This window comes from Triturus cristatus, chromosome 1_2 (assembly GCF_964204655.1).
Source record: "Triturus cristatus chromosome 1_2, aTriCri1.1, whole genome shotgun sequence".
Taxonomy (NCBI): Eukaryota; Metazoa; Chordata; class Amphibia; order Caudata; family Salamandridae; genus Triturus; species Triturus cristatus.
In genome coordinates this window covers 127714036-127734124 of record NC_140580.1, presented here as the reverse complement: position 1 = coordinate 127734124, position 20089 = coordinate 127714036, and the positions used below count along the sequence as shown (strand labels likewise).

The 20089-nt window shown below is 45.6% G+C and overlaps 1 pseudogene across 1 annotated transcript in view; it reads right to left on the bottom strand.

Annotated features, from left to right (window-relative positions):
- The window catches only part of LOC146866942 (lysine-specific demethylase 5B-like), a 492309-nt pseudogene that overhangs the window by 156411 nt on the left and 315809 nt on the right, over positions 1-20089 (bottom strand). Inside the window, exon 10 of the transcript XR_014966721.1 lies at positions 17829-17940. The product of XR_014966721.1 is annotated as a lysine-specific demethylase 5B-like (transcript). The remainder of the gene's footprint in view (positions 1-17828; positions 17941-20089) is intronic.

The following is a 20089-nucleotide window of genomic DNA, read 5'->3' as shown; positions in this document are numbered from 1 at the left end:
GACTGAGTTGTTTAACTGATTTAGCCAAAACCAGTTACTTTGTAATTCAGATAAATCTGAAATCATCGTCTTTGGACACACCCCAGATAATGAATGGCGCCAATGGTGGCCAATAAATTGCGCCCCCCCCCTGCGAAGCCGGCATGCACAGTAAAGAATTTAGGAATAAAAATTGATTCCGATCTGACTATGAAAACTCAGGTCCAATCTATGGTTGGCACATGCTTTGGACTGCTAAAAACTGTGAGAAATTTCCTCCCTCTTCTCCCCAATTGCACACAAGAAAACTGTGGTCCAGGCTTTGATTATGTCCAGACTGGACTATGTAAACGTATTGTATCTAGGTCTTCCAAACTACCTATTGAATCGTTTGCAGATAGTTCAAAATGCCGCGGCCAGGGCAGTTCTGACAGCTGGGCCGAGAGACCATATGTCTTCTCACCTGAGCACCTTACATTGGCTGCCAGTAAGACAAAGGATATGTTTTAAATACGTGGTCTTAACGTTTAAAGCCATTAATAGAATTGGAGCACCTTATCTTAGAAATAAGATTCAGCTCTATAACCCCTCAGAACATTACGTTCAGCCTCACAACAACTAGTAAATGTGCCCAAATTTTTCCTTTCTCGTAAGGGTGGTCGCTCCTTTCAGGTGGGCGCAGCAAAACTATGGAATAGCCTCCCTCTCAAGCTGCGACAGGAATGCGACCTCTTAAAATTTCGTAAGGGCGTGAAAACTTGGCTTTTTCAATACTAGAGTGGTAATATATGCTAATTCTGCTTTCTGTGTTGGGGTCAAATCAGCGCCGGGACACTCCTAGGAGTAGCTGCGCGCTTAATAAATTCCCCATAACATAACATATCCCTGCAACTTGAATTTTCTTCCATAGGGAATCATTGACTGTTTTCTATGAAATATCAACTTTTAAAATAGCAAAATATTGTCTATAAATCATAACAGTAACTAAGTCGACTTTTATCACTTGATTCTAAGTACTGACCCAGGACTGAATCTAAGATCCAGTCCTGGAATCCCAAAAGTAATCCTAAAAGTAATCTGTTGCAAATAACTTGAAACTTCCATTGAACTCAATGCATGATTGTGTTTAAAATTGTGTTGCCTATTGCAACTACTTGTAACTTTCTACAAAAGTCATTTGCCTATTGCAAAAGTATTTATATAAAGCAGCTCATTCTGAGAAAGTGTATTTTAATACCTATTGTTGGTTCTAAAATAAAACAAGCATCTATTTTTTTTTTATATAAACCATTGGCCTAGAGTTCAGTTCTTGAGTGTGTGAGACCATTTGCTGACTGAGTGTGTGCAACAAATGCTTTAAACTGTCCTCTGATACTGCCTTACTGCTCGACCAAGCTACCACTTTAGAGAGTAAGGTTATATCGAACTTTAGCCTCTGCCAAACCTCTGGGGACTGTGGACTCTGTACACCCTGTACCTATTTGGGAACAGTATATACAGAGCCACTTTCTCACAAGAGGTAATTGTCTTTTGATGAACACAGGATGAGATGGACAAGGTTTATATTTTTTATCGACTCTGGGAGTTAAAATGCGTGCTCGCACAGGGTCTTTGAAAATGATATCTGAATGCCTCATCATGCTCTTTAGCATAGGGAGTGTTTGTGAGAAAGTGCCCTCTTTCTTGCATGGTATGCCGCCACTTTTTGCTAAATTGCTGAATGTACTTTGACTGAGTGTACCCTGGGCTCCTGCCAATCAGGTGCCCAGGGCCTATGTTCCTTCCTTAAAACACACAAACTCCAAATTGGCAAACCCTGGCCACATGTCAGCCCCTGGTAAATGGTACCCTAGGTACCCAGGGCCTTGTGACCAGGGAAGACCCCTAAGGGCTGCAGCACTTATTGTGCCACCCTTAGGGGCCCTGTACCCTTACACACACACACACTGCCTTTGCAGGCTGAGTGTCTGGGTGCAGGACAAAATGAAGAGTCGACATGGCCCACATCTGTGTGCCATGCCCAACACCTACACTGCCAAGGCATATGTCAGTCACCCCTCTGGCTGGGTGCCTTATGCCCATGGTGTGGGCACAGGAGCAGGAGCAGGAGCCCTGTGCCCCTACAGTACCCAGGTCCATTCCCGGGCACTGTAAGTGCAGTGCTGCCATTTAAGAGTACATGGTGCTGAGAGCTCGTCAAACACGAGCTCCACAGCACCATAATGGCAACACTAAAGACTGGGAAGTTTGGTATCAAACTTCCCAGCACATTAAACCCACACTGATGCCAGTGTGGGATTTAATGTACCAAGCACCCCAGAGGGCATCTTAGAGATGCCCCCTTACAACTAACCTACAATCCACGTTTGCTCTGAGGCTGACCAGGCTGCCACACAGCAGACACGTTGCTGGACCCCTGGGTGGGAGAGCTCCTGCTCTCCCGGGCCTGCAACAATGCACATCCTGGGTGAGGTGATAGATCTCCTCCCCAGGATGAGCAAAGGGAAGCTTCAAAGGCCTGCCGCCTCTAGGAGTTTCCCCGGGCCACTGCAACCCCCCACTCTGGCGGGAAGCATGGCCGGAAACCCCATACAAGGACAGGGGATGTGGCAGCCTGCCCACCCCACCCCTCAGGTGGGGGAGGCGAGGTGAAGCACATCTCCGGGCTCTCGCCATCTTGAAGATGGGAGGCCCTACCCTATCAGGATTAGGCTACTGCCCCCCTCCCACAGGAGAGAGGCAGGATAGGGGGTGTACCCACCCCAGGACAAGGACCCATTGGTCCCTGGCCTTCACCTACCTGTAACGCCCCTAAATCTAGTATTTAGGGGCACCCTGAACCTTCCTTCCCCAGATTCCAGATTCCGAAAAAGAAGACCTGCCCTGCAGCTGCGAAGGAGAGGGAGACACCAACTGCTTTGGCCCCAGCCCTACCGGCCTGTCGACCTCGGACTTGCTCCTGCTCCAAACCCGGCATCTCTTGTGGCCAGCAACCTCAGAAATCCCGGAGGACCTGGCTACCTTTGAACTCTGATCCCCTGGGACTCCCATGAGTAGAGGCTCTACTCAGAACCTACCTTTCGCCCCTGGCAGCAGCCCGGAACCGCTTTCCCAGACCACTCTGCACCCGCCAAGCCTGGCTGGTGCCAGAGTGAACTAAACCCACGAGGACGGCCCCACGGCGACTGTGACCCAGAGTCCGGCACCCAAGGACCCCCCTCGACTATCCTGAAGAAGCCTGCAGCCTCAGAACAGAGTGCCACCCCAACCGCGATCAACAGAGGGTAAGATTTCCGACATCAAAAGGCACCCCTGCACCCGGCGCCCCACGGCCCTCTGTGCCCAATCCCGGGGTACCTACCTATCCTCCAACTACCCAACTTACCCCTCGAAGTGGTGGTGGCACCTGAAGAGTCCTCGTCCCCGAGCCTGCAGTCTTTTTCCAAACCGGAGATTTCCCATAGAAATCAATTGAGCGCCCGACAGCTCAAAAGCACCCTGCACCCAGCCGCCCGAGTGGCCCTGGCAGTGAAAACTCTACTCTAACCTACTTCCCCACTTGCCCTGAGTAAGTGACCAGGAGCCCAGCTCCCACAGCCGCGTGGCTTGCCCGACAGCAGCCACCAACCCAGGCCCCCCTATCCCTCGTAGGATAACATTGGGCCTAACTCTCTCTGCACCCGGCCGCTCTAGAGCCGCTGAGGGTGAAACAACTATACCTACCTGACCCTGGGAGACCCCTGAGTCTGTGCCCAGAACCTCAACATCGCCAGTTGAGTACTTACCCTTAGACCGCAAACTCTATTTTCCTCATAGGGTAACATTGGCTGGCTTTTTCCTGAAATTTCTTTTAAGTGTGGACTTTTCAAATCTTCAAATAATCACCAAAAATCAGCCGAGTGACAAAAACAAATTTACTCACCTGCTCTTAGGTGAGCTCCCAGTGCTGGATCTTGGTGCCCAGCACTGACTCTGAAAAGTACCCACAACTATACTTACCTTTAACTCATTTTTCTTCCATAGGAAAGCATTGACTGTTTTTCTGTGAAATTTCTTCTAAGTGTTGATTTCTGCAATTTCTAAATATTCGTCAAAAATCGTATAACATCTGAAAACGTAATTACTTACCTGTTTTGGATAAAGGTCCCAGTACTGAGTCTAGGCACTCAGTACTGGATTACAAAAGTAACGATAACCTACTGTACCTGTAACCTACATTTTCTTCCATAGGGAATCATTGATTGTTTGCTCTGAAATATGTTCTAAGGGCTAACTTTTGAAATAGCTAAATGTTAGTTAAAAATCATTACAGTACCAAAGTCGACTTTCAACAGCGGATTCTGAGAACTGACCCAAGACTGGATCTAGGATCCAGGCCTGGAATTACAAAAGTAATCTAAAAAGTAATCTGTTGCATATAACTTGAATTTATCATTGAGCTCAATGTATTGTGTTTAGAAATAGAGTTGCCTACTGCAACTACTTGTAACTGTTTACTAAAAAGTCTATTGCATATACAAAAGTATTTTTATGAAACATCTCCTGTCGAGAAAGTATATTTTAATTCCAAGTGTTGGTTCTAAAATAAAACAAGCATATATTTTTTATATAAAAACCATTGGCCTAGAGTTCAGTTATTGAGTGTGTGGAGCTATTTGCTGACTGAGTGTGTACAACAAATGCTGTACACTGTCCTCTGATACTGCCTTACTGCTCGACCAGGCTACCACTTTGGAGAGTAAGGTTATATCTAACTTTAACCTCTGTTAAACCCTTGGGGTCTGTGGACTCTGTACACCCTGTACCTATTAAGGAACAGTATATACAGAGCCACTTTCTCACAGTGTTTGACTTGACCTGTGTGTGGACCCAAGAGTTTCAAATATAAAGTTTTCCTCTAAGGACTCTTTATGTAAGGCCACCCCATGGTACTTTTCTGCTCTAGCAAGAAGTTCCTGATAAGTCATATTATCGTTTGGTGGTGTGGCTTTGCAGGGTAAAGGTCTGGTTCAATATCCAATGGAGGGTCAATGGTGTAATCATTCCATGGGTCTACAAGCAAAAGAGTGTCTTCATCAACATCATCCCCTTCAGGCTGTGTATGTGGAGATCCCTGTGGTGTTATGTGCAAGGGATCTTGAATTGGTAAATGTAGAGAAAATGGTGGACGGGATTGTGGGGCAGGATAAGCAGGGCTGGTCGCCAAGTTTACGTTCGGCTGGTGTTTTGGCAGAAATATGTCCTGTATCATGAGGAATATAATAATTTTTTTGTTAAGGGTCCAATTTAGCCTTGAGAATGTCTTAAATTGGCTCCAGAGGCTCGGAGAGGCTGCCCTTGGATTTCAATGCCAAAATAGATTTGCTTTTGGGAGCAGAAGGTTTTGGCTCCGAAGCATGTTTTTATTTCGGAGAAGAGGGTTTCGATTCTGAACCAGATCTGTCCTTCAAACCGGAGGGTTAAGGATCCGAAGATTATTTTGTCCGGCTCGGTCTTGAGCCGGAAGGCTTGACTATTTGTTTCGGTGCCAAGCCAGAAGGCGGGGCGTCAGAAACATGGTCTTGTGCCGACTTTGGCCAGAAGGCAGAGGCGCTGCCCTATCCTTTTGTTTTTTGGAAGAGGTTTTGGGGCAAAGGGGTCGTCGGTACTCATGGCACCCTGTCCCGGAGGCACGCCTTCGTACTCCAAGTCGATCTAGAGTTCAGAATCCGATTATGGGATGGAGATGGCCTCTTCTGCCGCAGACGCTTCAATGTCTTCATGCTCGGAATCTTCGCCGCTGCTTAGTCTTTTGGTGTTGCTTTTCACGTCGTCGAGCCAGACGATCACGTAGTGTTTTCTTCGACCGGAATGACTTACAGGCATCGCAGGCTTCTTCCTTGTTCTCTGGTGATAGGCACAAGTTACAAACTTGATGTTGGTCAGTGCGAGGGTACTTGTCGCGGCACCGAGGACAGAATTGGAATGTAGTTGGTTCCATCGGCAGAAGGGTGGACTGAAGCGCTAGGCCAGAGGGCCGCTCTGATGTTTCCGACGGAAGATAGAGAGTTTCCCAATCGATTCAATAACCGGAGAACAGGGAAACACGCTAGAGAACAATACCGTCGAGGGGAGAGTGGATTGCGCACCGAGGGAAACCCGAAGAACGGTTTCGAACTGGAGCGCAGCAATACACGTCCGAACCAGATGGCGGAAAAAAAATAATGGCGTCTATGCCCATGCGCACCGAAAGGAGGAGTCGCCATATCTCATGACTGGAAAGACTTCTTTGAAGAAAGACAACTTGCAAACATCCGGACCCAACACTAAATGGCAGGAGTATGCAAAGCATGTGTATCCACAGCACACATGCCTCGAACTGTAATCTTCCCACGGATCTGCAGGTGTAAGCTCTGGAATCTCACCCTCTTTTCTCCTCATCCAAAGAGAAAGGGTTTCCGGATTGGGCTCCTGTATAGGTGGGAGCAATACTGTTGGTGTCACTGGCAAAACCGGTGTTTCAAGGAACTGGGGTTGAACTGGTGGTGGCTCTTTTTAAATATTTTGTGATGGAAACTTTTGTTTATAGTCCGCCAACATAGCCTGAAGGTCTTGAATCAAAGACGGTGGAAGATGTGCAATCTCTCTAGGGCGTGATTCGGGATGATAGCCATAATGTTGGTAATGATGTGGTGGCGCCAAATATGACTGATAGTATTGCTGCTAGTCGTCCTAATCCTCGTCCTCTTCCTGGCACTTTACATGTAACTCAGATGGACTATGCGCAACTCCGTATAATGCATCCTCATCATCATCCTCCTCATCAGACTCCTGAAGGTCTAAAAGGTGTGAAAGAGGCACAGGGGAGCTCTTGCTAAACGTCCGCATTTCCGGATGGAAAAACGTCCGACACCTTTATCATCCTCAACGGTGGCGTCGATGTTATCACGACCAACGAAGATGGGATGCCAGTTGCCGAAGGTGCTGTTGCAGCCAATGTTGCCGTCGATGGTGCAGTCGTAGACTGTTGTCATCGGCGATGTCGGTGGGGTCGTCAGCGAGGTCGTCGACGGTGTCTTTGTCGACAGCATTAACGTCGATGGAGTGGACCTCGACGATGATGGCGTCAATTAGGTTCTCATCGACAGTATGGGCCCGGAGATGACCGCTGCCGTCGTCCCTGCCGTCGATGTCACTGTGTTACTTGTTGTCGACGATCTAGGGGTTGCCATCGATGGCGACATGGACGACGACGATTTTACGGTGACGTCGTCGTCAAAGACCATTTGTCGGCTATGAGCTTCCTAGAATCTGGGGAGGAGTCTCTATGATGTTTCTTTTCTTTCCTCACAGGAGTATAAGAGACTGAAGATGAAGGCTCTGAGGAGACTTTTGGATGTTTCTACTTTTTTGAGCACTTGCTCTCTGGGGAGGGTTTGAGGTGTTTCCTGCCCTCTCCAGAGTCTTCTGCACAAGATCTGGCTCTCGTGAGGACTGGATGATCCATCACTGTCCTCTTCAGATGATTTCTGGTGCTTAGTGGACTGCAGCCACAAAAGCAGCCTCCCCCCACCATCTCTTAGAGTTTTAGAAGAGAAAGTGTGACAGATTTTGCACTGCCTTACCTCATGTGCTGGATGGAGGCAATAAATGCAGTCCTTGTGAGGATCATCAACATGAACCCTCTTCTTGCCACAGGTCTTGCAGGCATAATTAAGAAATATTCCAGGAATAAAATCCTGAAGTTTGCAGAAGAAAACTGAGTAGAACTCCGGGAGATTCCCCTCACACACGACATGTGGTGAAAATCTGATGGAAACTGCCTCTGCTGGATAGGTTCTAGAGGGTGCTAGCAGCTGAGTGGCTGCCTTTAACATTTAGTCCAGGACATAGATAGGCTATATAAAACATGGCTCAGGGCCATTATAGCCTTAGGCATTCTTTAAATACTGCTTGATTATGTTACAGTGGGACTCCCATCTCGACAACGGGGAATGGTTCAGGCATGTGAATCTATGAAAGATACCTCAATACTGGATAAAAGAAAAAGTTCCTTTACTTCCACGTTATATTATTTTAAACTGACCTGTTTTGCAGTACGGAGGCAGGTTTTTATTGTGGGTTGGGTTTTTAGTAAATAGAAAACTGTGTTTATTCACATTTAACACCCAATTGTCTGGCATTTAGGACTGTCATTTTGATGAGTAATATTCTATTCTGTCACTACAGGTGTTATCTGCTCTCAACAGGGGATAGGATTGGGGAGGGAAAAGTCAATTGTCGCTTTTGGTTCAGCCTGTTGACTTGACCTCTTGCTTAACTTTCCCCTGAAAAGTATGTGTTATTGGGTGCTGAATGTAGCCGCTGTACTTGTGCTTGAAAAGTACTTTCTGTAATTTATCTGTCACAGTTCAGCCTTACTTTAACTCTCCTGGCAACAGAAATCCCTTTACTAAAGGGACTTCTTATTTTAAGAAATGACATTACTTCTGCTGTCTCATTTGCTCAAGAGAAGAGAGTTCTGTGCTTTTCTATACTACCCTTGACGTAACTACTTTACAGTCTGCAGCCACTGTGAAGAGAACGCATTGTATTGTTCACATTTATATATCTCCTTGCATACTTACATCTGTATGCAATCAATTATGCCTACAACTTACCAATGCAGTATATCTAATTTACATAAATTATCAAAAGTATCATAAGAGGACTAAACACCGAAAACAGAAAACTTTGTGAATTACACACAGGTGTCTATACAACATACTTATCTACAATAATTCATCAACAGTAGTGAAGCTGCAGCGCGGTAGCTAGCAACTTCATGCTCCGTTGGGAATGGATTGCCCCACCATGTTTGAGAAGAGTGCAACAATTATAATTGTGTACTTTAATGGACAGCGCAACGTATCCTGCCTTTTGTATGTGCAGTGTATTGGCATCCAATGTATGGAATATTCAACCGAGCATGTGTTACTTCAGAATTTTCCACTCGGATCTGCCTTGCAGACCAGACCTGTAATAGTTTGACATGCCCCGTCATGAAGAGACCAAAGGATTTTGTGTCAATAAGAGTTGAAATGTTCACAGTCAAGAGCAAAAAACATATTCACACACACTTCATGTAGTTTGCTTCTCTTCGGATACTTGGTGCAAATTAGATCTACTGCAATTATTGCTTGCAATTAGAATGGATTACATAATGATGCATTTATGTAAAGACACATATATTTGTATATCGCCATATATATTGCAGATTAACCTTTACATTTTTCGTGCAAATGATTCCCTGGGAGCACTGCTCACATATTAGTTTGTGAACACGCATTGCATTTTTCGGACTTCTGGTTGCTTGGAAGACAGAACATATGTTCGCAGACTTGTCTTTCTGCTGCAGTTCAGACAGGTCTTAATGCGGTCATAGTGTAAAATGGCATCTAGGAGTCTCAAAAGTAATACTCACCCAAAATACATTATTCGGCCTATCTGAAGGACACTAGTTTCCTTGATGCCATCCAAATCTCTGGCTGTTTTAACACTGTCTTGTGCGCTTACAGTTGACATCATAGATAGTCAGGGCGATTCAGCCCTTATCGATACCCAAGTGAAATTTTGAAAACAGAGCATGCTTCCCAACCCAACCACTAGATGGCGAAATAATGCACAGCATGTTTACCTACACTAAGTTCACGCTAAAAAATTATGTTTATCCAAAACTTAGTCATGATGATTATCTATCGTAAACCAATCCAAAAGAGGCTTTAGAGGAAGAAGCTATCCCTCCTCAAAGGTGCATGTTCACGATAAAAGAAATAAAGTTGGCACAAAGATAGGGCTATCTACTAATCAAACAAGCACAAGATGAACTGTAATCATGTTTGGTGCGCTTGAGCTGGTCTAAAATAGTTGGCGGGAATGGCGCTAAAGGAATATGCTACTTACCAGTATGCATCTGTTCGTGGCATGTAGAGCTGCAGAGCCACACACTTAGGATAGTAGATCGCCATCTGGTGTTGGGCTCGGATGCTTGCAGGTTGTTGTTGTCTTCGGAAGAAGTCTTTGGTCACGAGATAGGTGACTCCTTCCTTGGACGACAGTGCGCATGGGCATCAACTCCATTGTTAGATTGTTTTTCGCCATGATGGGAAATGATGGAGTTTGTAGAAAAGAGAGAGATGTCCATGTGTGATGTCTAAGTAAGACAATGCTGGAACAGATACAGGTCCCGGGGAGGTGGGTGGGCGTGTGTGGGTCTGCAGCTCTACATGCCAAGAACAGATGCATACTGGTAAGTAGCATATTCCGCTCAAGGCATAGGAGCTGCAGATCACATACTTAGGATAGACTATATAGCAGTATCTCCCCTAGCGGAGGTCACCTGTATCGGTTGCAGCAGTTTGAAATAAAGTTTTAAGGACAGCCTGACCCAAAGAAGCTTGCTGCTTTGCTTGCACGTCAACACAATAGTGTTTAGTGAAGGTGTGTGTTGTAGACCATGTGGCTGCCTTACAAATATCTTCTAAGGTAATGTTTCCTAAGAATGCCATGGAAGCCCCTATTTTTTGCGTTGGAATGCGCTCTAGGGGGAACCGTTAGTGTGCGTTTAGCCTTGTGGTAGCATATTTGGATACATTTAACTATCCATCTAGCTATCCCAGATTTGGAAATGGGGTTGCTTTTATGTGGTGGAGAGAAAGCAACAAACAACTGTTTTGTTTTGTGGAATGATTTGGTCAATGTAGTAAAGAAGGGCTCTTTTAACGTCTAGGGTATGAAGAGCTCTTTCAGCTACAGAGTCTGGATTTGGGAAGAACACTGGTAACTCTACTGATTGGTTAAGATGGAACGGAGATATGACTTTTGGAAGGAATTTCGGATTTGTTCTAAGAACCACTTTGTTACGGTGTAATTGTAAGAATGGTTCTTGTATGGTTAAAGCCTGGACTTCACTTACCCTTCTGAGGGAGGTGATAGCGATAAGGAAAGCCACTTTCCAAGTGAGGAACTGTAGTTCGCATTTATGGAGAGGTTCAAATGGGGATCCCATGAGCCTAGTAAGAACAATGTTTAGATTCCACACTGGAGAGGGTGGTAATGTGGGAGGAATAATCCTTTTTAGTCCTTCCATGAAGGCTTTGATCGCAGGTACTCTAAAGAGTGACAAGTGTTGTCTATTTTGTAAGTAGGCTGCTAATGCTGTTAGGTGGAGACGTATGGATGAGTATGCCAAATTACATCTTTGCAAGTGCAGTAAGTAGCAAATAATGTCCTGGATGGATGCATCCAGTGGGTTTATATGATTGTTAGAGCAATAAATGGCAAATCTTTTCCATTTTGCAGCATAGCAGGCTCTAGTGGTAGGTCTTCTGGCCTCTTTTATTATATTCATGCAGTCTGGGGGCAGGTTGAGGTAACCGAACTCTAGGACTTCAGGAGCCAGATCGCCAGACTGAGTTGACTTGGATCTGGGTGTCTGATTTCTCCATGGTTCTGGGTTAATAAGGACGGGGAGAGATGCAGTTTTTGGTGTGGAACTAGCGAGAGTTCCAGTAGTGTTGGGAACCAGGGCTGGTGTGCCCATGTAGGAGCTACTAGGATCAGTTTGAGAGACGGTTGCCTGAGCTTGCGTACCACTAATGGAATGAGTGGGAGAGGCGGAAAAGCGTACGCAAATCTGCCTGACCAGTTCATCCATATCGCATTGCCCTTTGACTCCGGGTGGCGAAACCTGGTGGCGAAGGTTGGGCATTTTGCGTTTTCGTGTGTGGCGAACAGATCTATGTCTGGTTGGCCCCATTGTTGGAAAAAGGGCAGGAGGACTTGGGGATGTAGTTCCCATTTGTGGATCTGTTGAGTTTGTCGACTTAACAGATCGGCAATTTGATTGTGAACCCCTGGAAGGTGTTCTGCAAGTAGGTATATGTTCTGGGGAATGGCCCATCTCCAAATGTTCTGTGCGAGCTGGGACAGCTGGAGAGAATGTGTGCCTCCTTGTTTTTGTATGCAATACATGGCTGTCATGTTGTCTGTCCGTATAAGGACAGTTTTGTTCTGGAGATGTAGTTGGAATGATTTTAGTGCTAGGAACACTGCTAGCAGTTCCAGGTAATTGATATGGAGCAGTTTCTGTTGAGTGGTCCATCTGCCCTGAGTGGTGTGGCCGAGGAGATGGGCTCCCCATCCTGTGAGCGATGCGTCCGTTGTCAGCACTATGTGTGGAAGAGGCTCTAGGAATGGCCGCCCTTTGGACAGGTTTGTTATATTCCACCATTTCAGAGAGCGATGTGTGCGGCTGTCTACCAACACCAGATCTGTAAGTTGTCCGTGAGCCAGGTTCCACTGACGTGCTAGACATTCTTGCAAGGGACGCATTTGAAGTCTTGCATAAGGCACAATGAAGATGCAGGACGCCATCATGCCTATGAGTTGCAGGAACACTCTTGCTGGAAGGGAGTGTTGGACTTGAAATTTCGTGATAAGAGCTTGTATATTGGTTATCCTGGCTGGGCTGGGATAAGCTAGGGCTGTGGAAGTGTGGCTCCTAGATACTGATGTATGTGGGAGGGTTGGAGATGAGATTTGGGATAGTTTATTGTGAATCCCAAGTTCTGTAAGATTTGGATGGTTTGGTGAGTGTGTAGAACACATTTGTTGAATGACTTGGCTTTTATTAGCCAGTCGTCTAGATACGGGAAGACATGAATGTGTTGTCTTCTGAGATGTGCTGCTACTACTGCCAGACATTTCGTGAATACTTTGGGTGCGGTTGTTACCCCAAATGGAAGGACTGTAAACTGGTAGTGTTGTCCGTCCACCACAAACCTTAGATACTTCCTGTGGGCAGGATGTATGGGAATGTGGAAGTAGGCGTCCTTGAGATCTAGTGTGGCAAGGAAATCGCCTTGTTGCAGTAGTGGGAGCACTTGTTGAAGAGTGATCATATGGAAATGATCTGAGTTGATATACAGATTTAGGGGTCTGAGGTCAAGTATTGGTCTTAGAGTCCCGTCCTTCTTGGGGATTAGGAAGCAGAGTGAGTATACCCCTGTACCCTGATGTTCTAAGGGAACTGGTTCTATTGCGTGTTTTTGAAGCAATGAGAGAACCTCTTGTTTGAGGAGCGTAAGATGGTCTGATGACATGGAACGCTGCTTGGGCGGTATGTGTGGGGGGGTAGTTGTGAGTTCCAGGCAGTAACCATACTGGATAATTTGTCTTACTCACTTGTCTGTTGTGATGGAGTTCCAGACAGGTAGGAACTGTTTTAGTCTTCCCCCGACCAGAGTGGAATGGTCGGGGGGGAGTTGAGGAAAGTCACTGTCTTGTGGCAGGGAAGGTACGAGTGTTGTTATTACCGCGACCTCGCCCCTGGTTGTTGTTTCCTCTGCATCCGCCTCTAAACTATCCTCTACTGGGGGATGTTTGTGTAGCGGGTTTGTATGTAGAGGAGGTGTCCGCTCCCATACTTTTGGAGGCTCCTCTATAGAAGGAGCGCCGAAAGGAGCCACGTGGTTGGGGAGACTGTAATGCTCCCATGGACTTAGCCGTCTGTGTTCTTCTTCATTTTTTCAAGGGCAGTGTTTGCTGGCCCAAAGAGCTGTTCCTGATTGAATGGCTGTTTGTTGGTCTTCTGTTTAGTTTCCGGGAGGGGAGGGGAGGGGGTGGTGAAAAATGAAAAAAGAAAAGAAAAAAGAAAAAAAAGAATGGCTGACTAAGTATTGTAGTTTGTACCTTTGGCTTAAAGCCTGAAATGCGCAGCCACGCATGTCGTTGAAGGAGCACACTTGTGTTAATTGCTCTAGAGGCGGTGTCTGCGGCGTCAAGCGCACATTTAATTGCTGCATTTGAAATAAGTTTTCCCTCCTGGATAAGGTAATTTGCCTGGGTCTTATATTGGTCTGGCAGATGTTGTAAGAGAGTCTCTAATTGATCGTAGTGGGCCCTGTCATAGCGTGCTAGTAGGGCTTGGGTGTTGGCAACATGCCAATGATTAGCGGCTTGTGCTGCTACTCTTTTGCCAGAGGCTTCTAACAGTTTGGATTCTTTGTCTGGGGGTGGTGTATCTCTTGTGGTTGTTGGCGTGTTTCCTAGCATTGGAAACGACCAAAGAATCCAAAGGGAGTTGCCCTTTGATGTAATTAGGGCCTTCAGGGGCAGGCCTATATTTCTTTTATATCCTTGGGTTGAGAACCCTGGCATAAACGGGGTCTTTAAACACTTCGGGCCGTATTTTATGACTCCTTTAATCATGGGTAGAATTTGTACAGACTTTTGAGATTGTTCGAAAGTGTCTAATAGGAAGTCTTCCTCTGGTGCGTCTGAGTGCATTGTGACGCCGTGGTAAAGTGCCGCTCTATTTAATAATTGGCCAAACCCCAGGTGATCATCAGGAGGCGATGGTTTAGAGGGATATGGCTGAGGGTCAGGCATGTCTGGTAGAGGGAATGCCTAATCATCCAGTGGTGAGGTGTCTGGATCCGTGAACGGATCATTAGGGTCACTCCCACCCCCTAGGTCATCATCATCATCCTGTGGAGGTGGTGTATGTGATGGAGAGGGTATAGGTAAGGGTGGTGTAGGCAGAGTGGGTGGGATAGGAGGCAGTATAGGAGAGGAAGGAGGCATAGGGGATGTTGCAGAGTCCTTCCTGTTTACAGGAACCGGGGCAGGTGGCGTGTCCAGTTTCCGTTTTTTACAGGGCACCGCGGTGACATGTCCAGTCTTGGGGTTGATGTAAATCTTTTTCTGCCTTGGGTCGATGGGATCTGGATGAAAAAGTTCTTGTTCTTCAGAAACAGTCTTCGGTACCGATTTTTTTGGTTCCGATCGAGGTTTTGGTTGATCGGTGGATTGTTTGGCTTTAGGAGGCGTATGAGAGTCCTTAGCCGTTGGTTTCGGTACAGACGAGGGTTTTGGTGCCGATGTCGGTCTCGGAGCCGAAGGTGCATCTGTGGGCTTGTGAACCTTCGGTGCTGGTTTATCTATTGGCCTTGGTGTTTTCGGGGCCGAAGGCGTTCGGAGCCGATTTCGGTGCCGAGTGGTCTTTTGTCTTCGGTGCCGGTTGGACAATGACATGCGGTGTGCTCGTTCCCGAGCTACTGGAAGGCTTATGTTTCTTCGGAGCCGAGCCCGGAAGCGGGGCTTCTGAAGGGTGTTTTCGGTCTTGACAGGGGCCAGCAGGCAAAGTCTTGACCAATGCCTTTGGTTTTGGTGGGGTTGGGGCAGGGGCAGTAGTACTCACACGTTGCCCAGGAGTGATGGGGTCGTCTGAGTCGTCTGCTTCGGAAATTATTTGTAAATCTTCGGAATCTTCTTCCGGGACATCGGGGCCTTCATCAAAGATGGCCTCTGGTTCCGGAGCTGTTCTCTGTGCCATGATGTGTCATCGAGCCCTTCGATCTCGGATGGTCTTCTTGGATCGAAAGGATGCGCAGGCTGGACAGCTGGACTCGTCGTGTTCAGGTGATAGGCAGAGGTTGCAGACTTTGTGGTGGTCACTGTGCGGAAATTTTGCTCCACACTGGGGGCATTTTTTGAAAGGCGTCCTCTCCATGAGCCGTAGACCTCACGGCGTGGATAGGCCCAGCGGCCTGTGTTGACGTCCGGAATCGAGCCGATGAAATCAATGTCGAGTGAAGGTGCTTCGATGTTTTTGAAGAAGTTTTTCGCTTCGAAAAGCTTGGAATTGAGATTTCCAACCGGAGCGGAAGAGTTGCATCCGAACCCAATGGCGGAAAAAACAATCTAACGATGGAGTTGATGCCCATGAGCACTATAGTCCAAGGGTGGAGTCACCTATCTCGTGACCAAAGACTTCTTCCGAAGACAACAACAACCTGCAAGCATCCGAGCCCAACACCAGATGGCCATCTACTATCCTAAGTGTGTGATCTGCAGCTCATATGCCTTGAACAGAAAAGTTCCACCATAACCTGATGTCACCATAAATACAAGACGTAAAGGAAAGATGTGCAAGTGGATCACATATAAAGTATTTGGCTCACCTCGGGTATATCAGTCAAACAGTGCTGTTGACAATGTGGCCATTTTATTTTGAACCAAGTCTAGAACTGAGTTGTAAAAGTCGGAAAGACAGAGGAGTCTAAAGAGTTAAGGAGGCAGTTAACAGAATTAAAAGTTTACACTGCAAAGTTTAATGATTGGTTAATCTTGAGGAAGATCAAAAACAGAGATGTTTGTTCTGCCCATATTCCATGGTACAAAATGTAAACATTTTGGAGGTGAAGAGAAAATCACAGGGGGTTGGATTTGGATGCTAACCGCTTATGACTGGAATGTGGAGAGGCTTTAAAAGAGGCGAATGCTAGGCTGGATGTGAAGACATTGGCATGTCAACAAAATATTCAACAATGACAGATGGGGTGGCATGCCTGTTATTTGGTTGGTACAGTTGTGATGAAGGGGATGCTTACTAATTGGAATTGAAATGTCTGCTAGATCCCAGCGGTGAATCAGGAAAGGAGACCACTGACACAGAGGACCAGACAATTCATAGAAAGGTAATTCAACTGTATTGTTTTTGCCTGGTGCCTCTGGCTCCATGGACTGTAGTACTAAAATGAAGTCTCATAGCTCTTATCAAGCGTACCTAACCCTAACTGTACCACCATAACAAAGCAAAGGGCGCTCAAACGTATTAAAACGTTTGGGCTCCTTACTCGCACCAGCTACGTTTCCATGCGCATCACATTGTTATCTGCTATATTTACTAACCCACGTGTAAAAGCCATCTATTCTAGGTCTGGTGTTAGCAAAGTCCTTTTGATTTTAATCAAATTATATGTATGGTGTACTTACAAGGGCATTCCACCAGCTCTCTTCATCCATTGGTCTGTTGTGGTAGACACATTTTAGTTCCGCCCACTACAGCATGAATCAGTCTACTTCAGCCACTGGCGCTAACTACAGTATGAGTGACCATATCTTGCTCTCTCACAGGGAACATGTTCACCCTCAAAAAAGTGCCCTTTAGTTCCAGGGACTACAGTGAGAACGTGTCCTTTCTAAGACCAAAACATATTTTTACCATTTTTTATTTGGATATTGGAGTGTACCACGCAGCTCCGCAAACACTAAAGTTAGACAAATGACAAAAGCACAACACCAAAATGCTGGCAGCCAATAAAAGACCTATTGGCTTTGCGAATGCTTGTTTAAATATATAGTGCTTTCTATCCCCTCCCCCACAAAGAGTTGTAGGTGCGGTACCTGCGCTGATTTCTGGTGACCAAGACTTATTTTTTATCCTCCGTCTTTGATCAATAGCAAGAGACAACGGGCGAAGGTACGAGTTAGAGAAAGATATAAAACAGTGATAAGGGAGAAAGCAGGGATGGGGAACGAACCTGCAAGAGAGAGAGTAGGGATGTGGTTGAAACAGGCATTAAGTCGAATCAAGATGAAGCAGACTTAGTGTTCAGCGACCCGTGCTTCTGCAGCGCCGAAAGGCTCTCAAGAAAAGCTTTGGCCCCTGCACCTTTCCCCCCTTACACATGAAGCACCAAGTCTTGACTGCTCATCCGCTCTATCTAGAGGAAATTAAAACTTTAAAGGGAGAATCTTCAATAACAAATTGGAGTACAATAAGGTGGCCCTTGTTTGTCAGTGGTAAACTTATGCACTCAAAAAGAATAATGAGAGTAGAAGAGGCTTTTGATTTGAACAGGGGATAAATTAGGAAGCTATCCTGGTGCCCATGCAGAGTTTCTCAGCAAGATACCATACACGTGTATGCTGAACAGACCAGAAAACCAGTCACACAAAAGCATAAACCACTGCCATAAGGCAACCACTCTCACCTATTATGTACATAAGGAATACATTTCATAGAATTGAAGTTAAATACAAACCATGGAGAGGAATGCAGTTACGTCCTGGTGAAAAAGGAGATTGAATGTATGCAGTTCTGTTATCCCACTCATGAGGCAAAGAGAAAGACATTGCACCCACCGTCTGAGATACCTAATTAAAAAAAAACATGGCAAATCATGGGTTATTACAAAGTGACGCTCATGCACAGATGCTTAAAAACATTCATTTAAGCACACAATGTTCACATGTCAAATTGATGCATCATTCACAATCCTGGGTTGGCAAGAAATGTATGATCTTAGGTAAGCAACAGGTCAGAATGGAAAAACTGCTTACCTGTATCTGTTGATCATTATGTTAGTGTCACCTACTTTGGAAGTACTGGAAGATCATAGAACGCATTTCCATACCCATCTTTAAAAATAAATTGGAAATGCAAGTACTGTGTTCTTACAATTCCACGCTCTAATGTTAGGGACCCCTAAGTTAATATAGAAAAAAGACGCAGAGAATGGGTAAACTAGTTAAGAATCAAAAAAGGATTTCTTAATATATAGGGAAAATTGCTACTGCCAGGTAACGATTTTTTTGAGTTTTTAGTTTTAACATAGTAAAAATATAAACTTAACATCCACCCAACTTTAGGGTGCGATAATATGCCTGTGTGCACCACCAGCTCTTCCAGGTTTTTATTTTTAATAGAAGTCACATGTATGCTCTTGGACGTTCTGAAATCACCTAAATGATCCTGTTCTCCATTTAGACCTAGGCAGACTGATCCCCCTACAATTGGTTTCCTCAGCTGTTGAAGTATACTTGTGCATCTAGACTGTATCTGGGAGTATTTGGCAAAGATCCAGAAGTATTGTCTGGAGTGTCCATAAAGTCTTATCCTTGCTGTCAAATCCTTCAAAGGGCCCAAATGTGCTTTAGCCGTGATTGAATCGCAATTCTTCATTTCACTAGTAGCAAAGAGTGCACAGTTTCCTGTGGGGAGTGGGTCTTTCACATAGCCCTAGCAGAGTCACCAAAGGAGAAAATTGAATGCTACAGTTAGTTATGTTGGAAAGTTCCTGTAGTGTTTCCGACCAGATTTTTTTCATGTTCTTTTCAACCCCTAGCCGTGCCATGCTAAACTAAAAAACTCAGCACCCATTATTCCACATCGGTGCATTTTGCATCTGCTCTGCTCGCAGCCCTAATTTATGTTGGGACTCTGGAGTATAGTGTACACTGTACAGAAATGTAAAGGAAAATGCTACTTACCAGTATGCATCTGTTCTTGGCATGTAGCGCTGCAGATCCGTACACTGTGCACAGATCACCATCTGGTGTTGGGCTCGGATGCTTGCACCTTGTTGTCTTGGGAGAAGTCTTTTGTAGTCATGTGATAGGTGACTCCTCCCTTGGACGATAGTGCTCATGGGCATCGACTCCATCCTCAGATTGTTTTTCGCCATGATGAGAAATGATGGAGTCAGTAAGAAATATAAGAGATGTCCATGTGAATGTATCTAATTAAGATAATACTGGAACAGATACAGGTTACGGGGAGGTGGGTGGGAGTGTACGGATCTGCAGCTCTACATGCCAAGAACAGATGCGTACTGGTAAGTGGCATTTTCCGTTCGAGACATACGAGCTGCAAATCGTACACTGTGCATATACTGTACAGCAGTGTCTCCCTTAGCGGTGGTCACCTGTATCCGTTGCAGTAGTTTGAAAAAGTATTTTAAGAACGGCTTGGCCTACAGAAGCCTGTTGCTTAGCCTGCACGTCAAAACAATAGTGTTTGGTGAAGGTGTGTGGTGTAGGCCATGTTGCTGCTTTACATATATCTAAGGGAATGTTCCCTAAGAATGCCATGGAAGCCCCTAGTTTGCGTGTTGAATACGCTCTAGGGGAAATTCTTAAAGTGCGTTTAGCCTTTTGGTAGCATATTTGAATGCATTTTACTATCCACCTCGTGATCCCAGCTTTGGAGATGAGGTTACCTCTATGAGGTGGGGAGAAGGCTACAAACAGTTGTTTTGTTTTTCGAATGGGTTTAGTCCTGTCAATGTAATAAATTAGTGCTCTGTTGCAGTCTAGTGTATGAAGAGCTCTCTCTGCTACGGAGTCTGGGTTTTGAAAAAACACCGGTACCTCAACTGATTGGTTAAGATGAAAAGCAGAGATGACTTTGGGAAGGAAGTTTGGATTTGTTCTGAGAATCACTTTGTTATGGTGTATTTTTAAGAATGGTTCTTGTATGGTTAAAGCCTGGATCTCACTTACTCTTCTGAGAGAGGTGATTGCG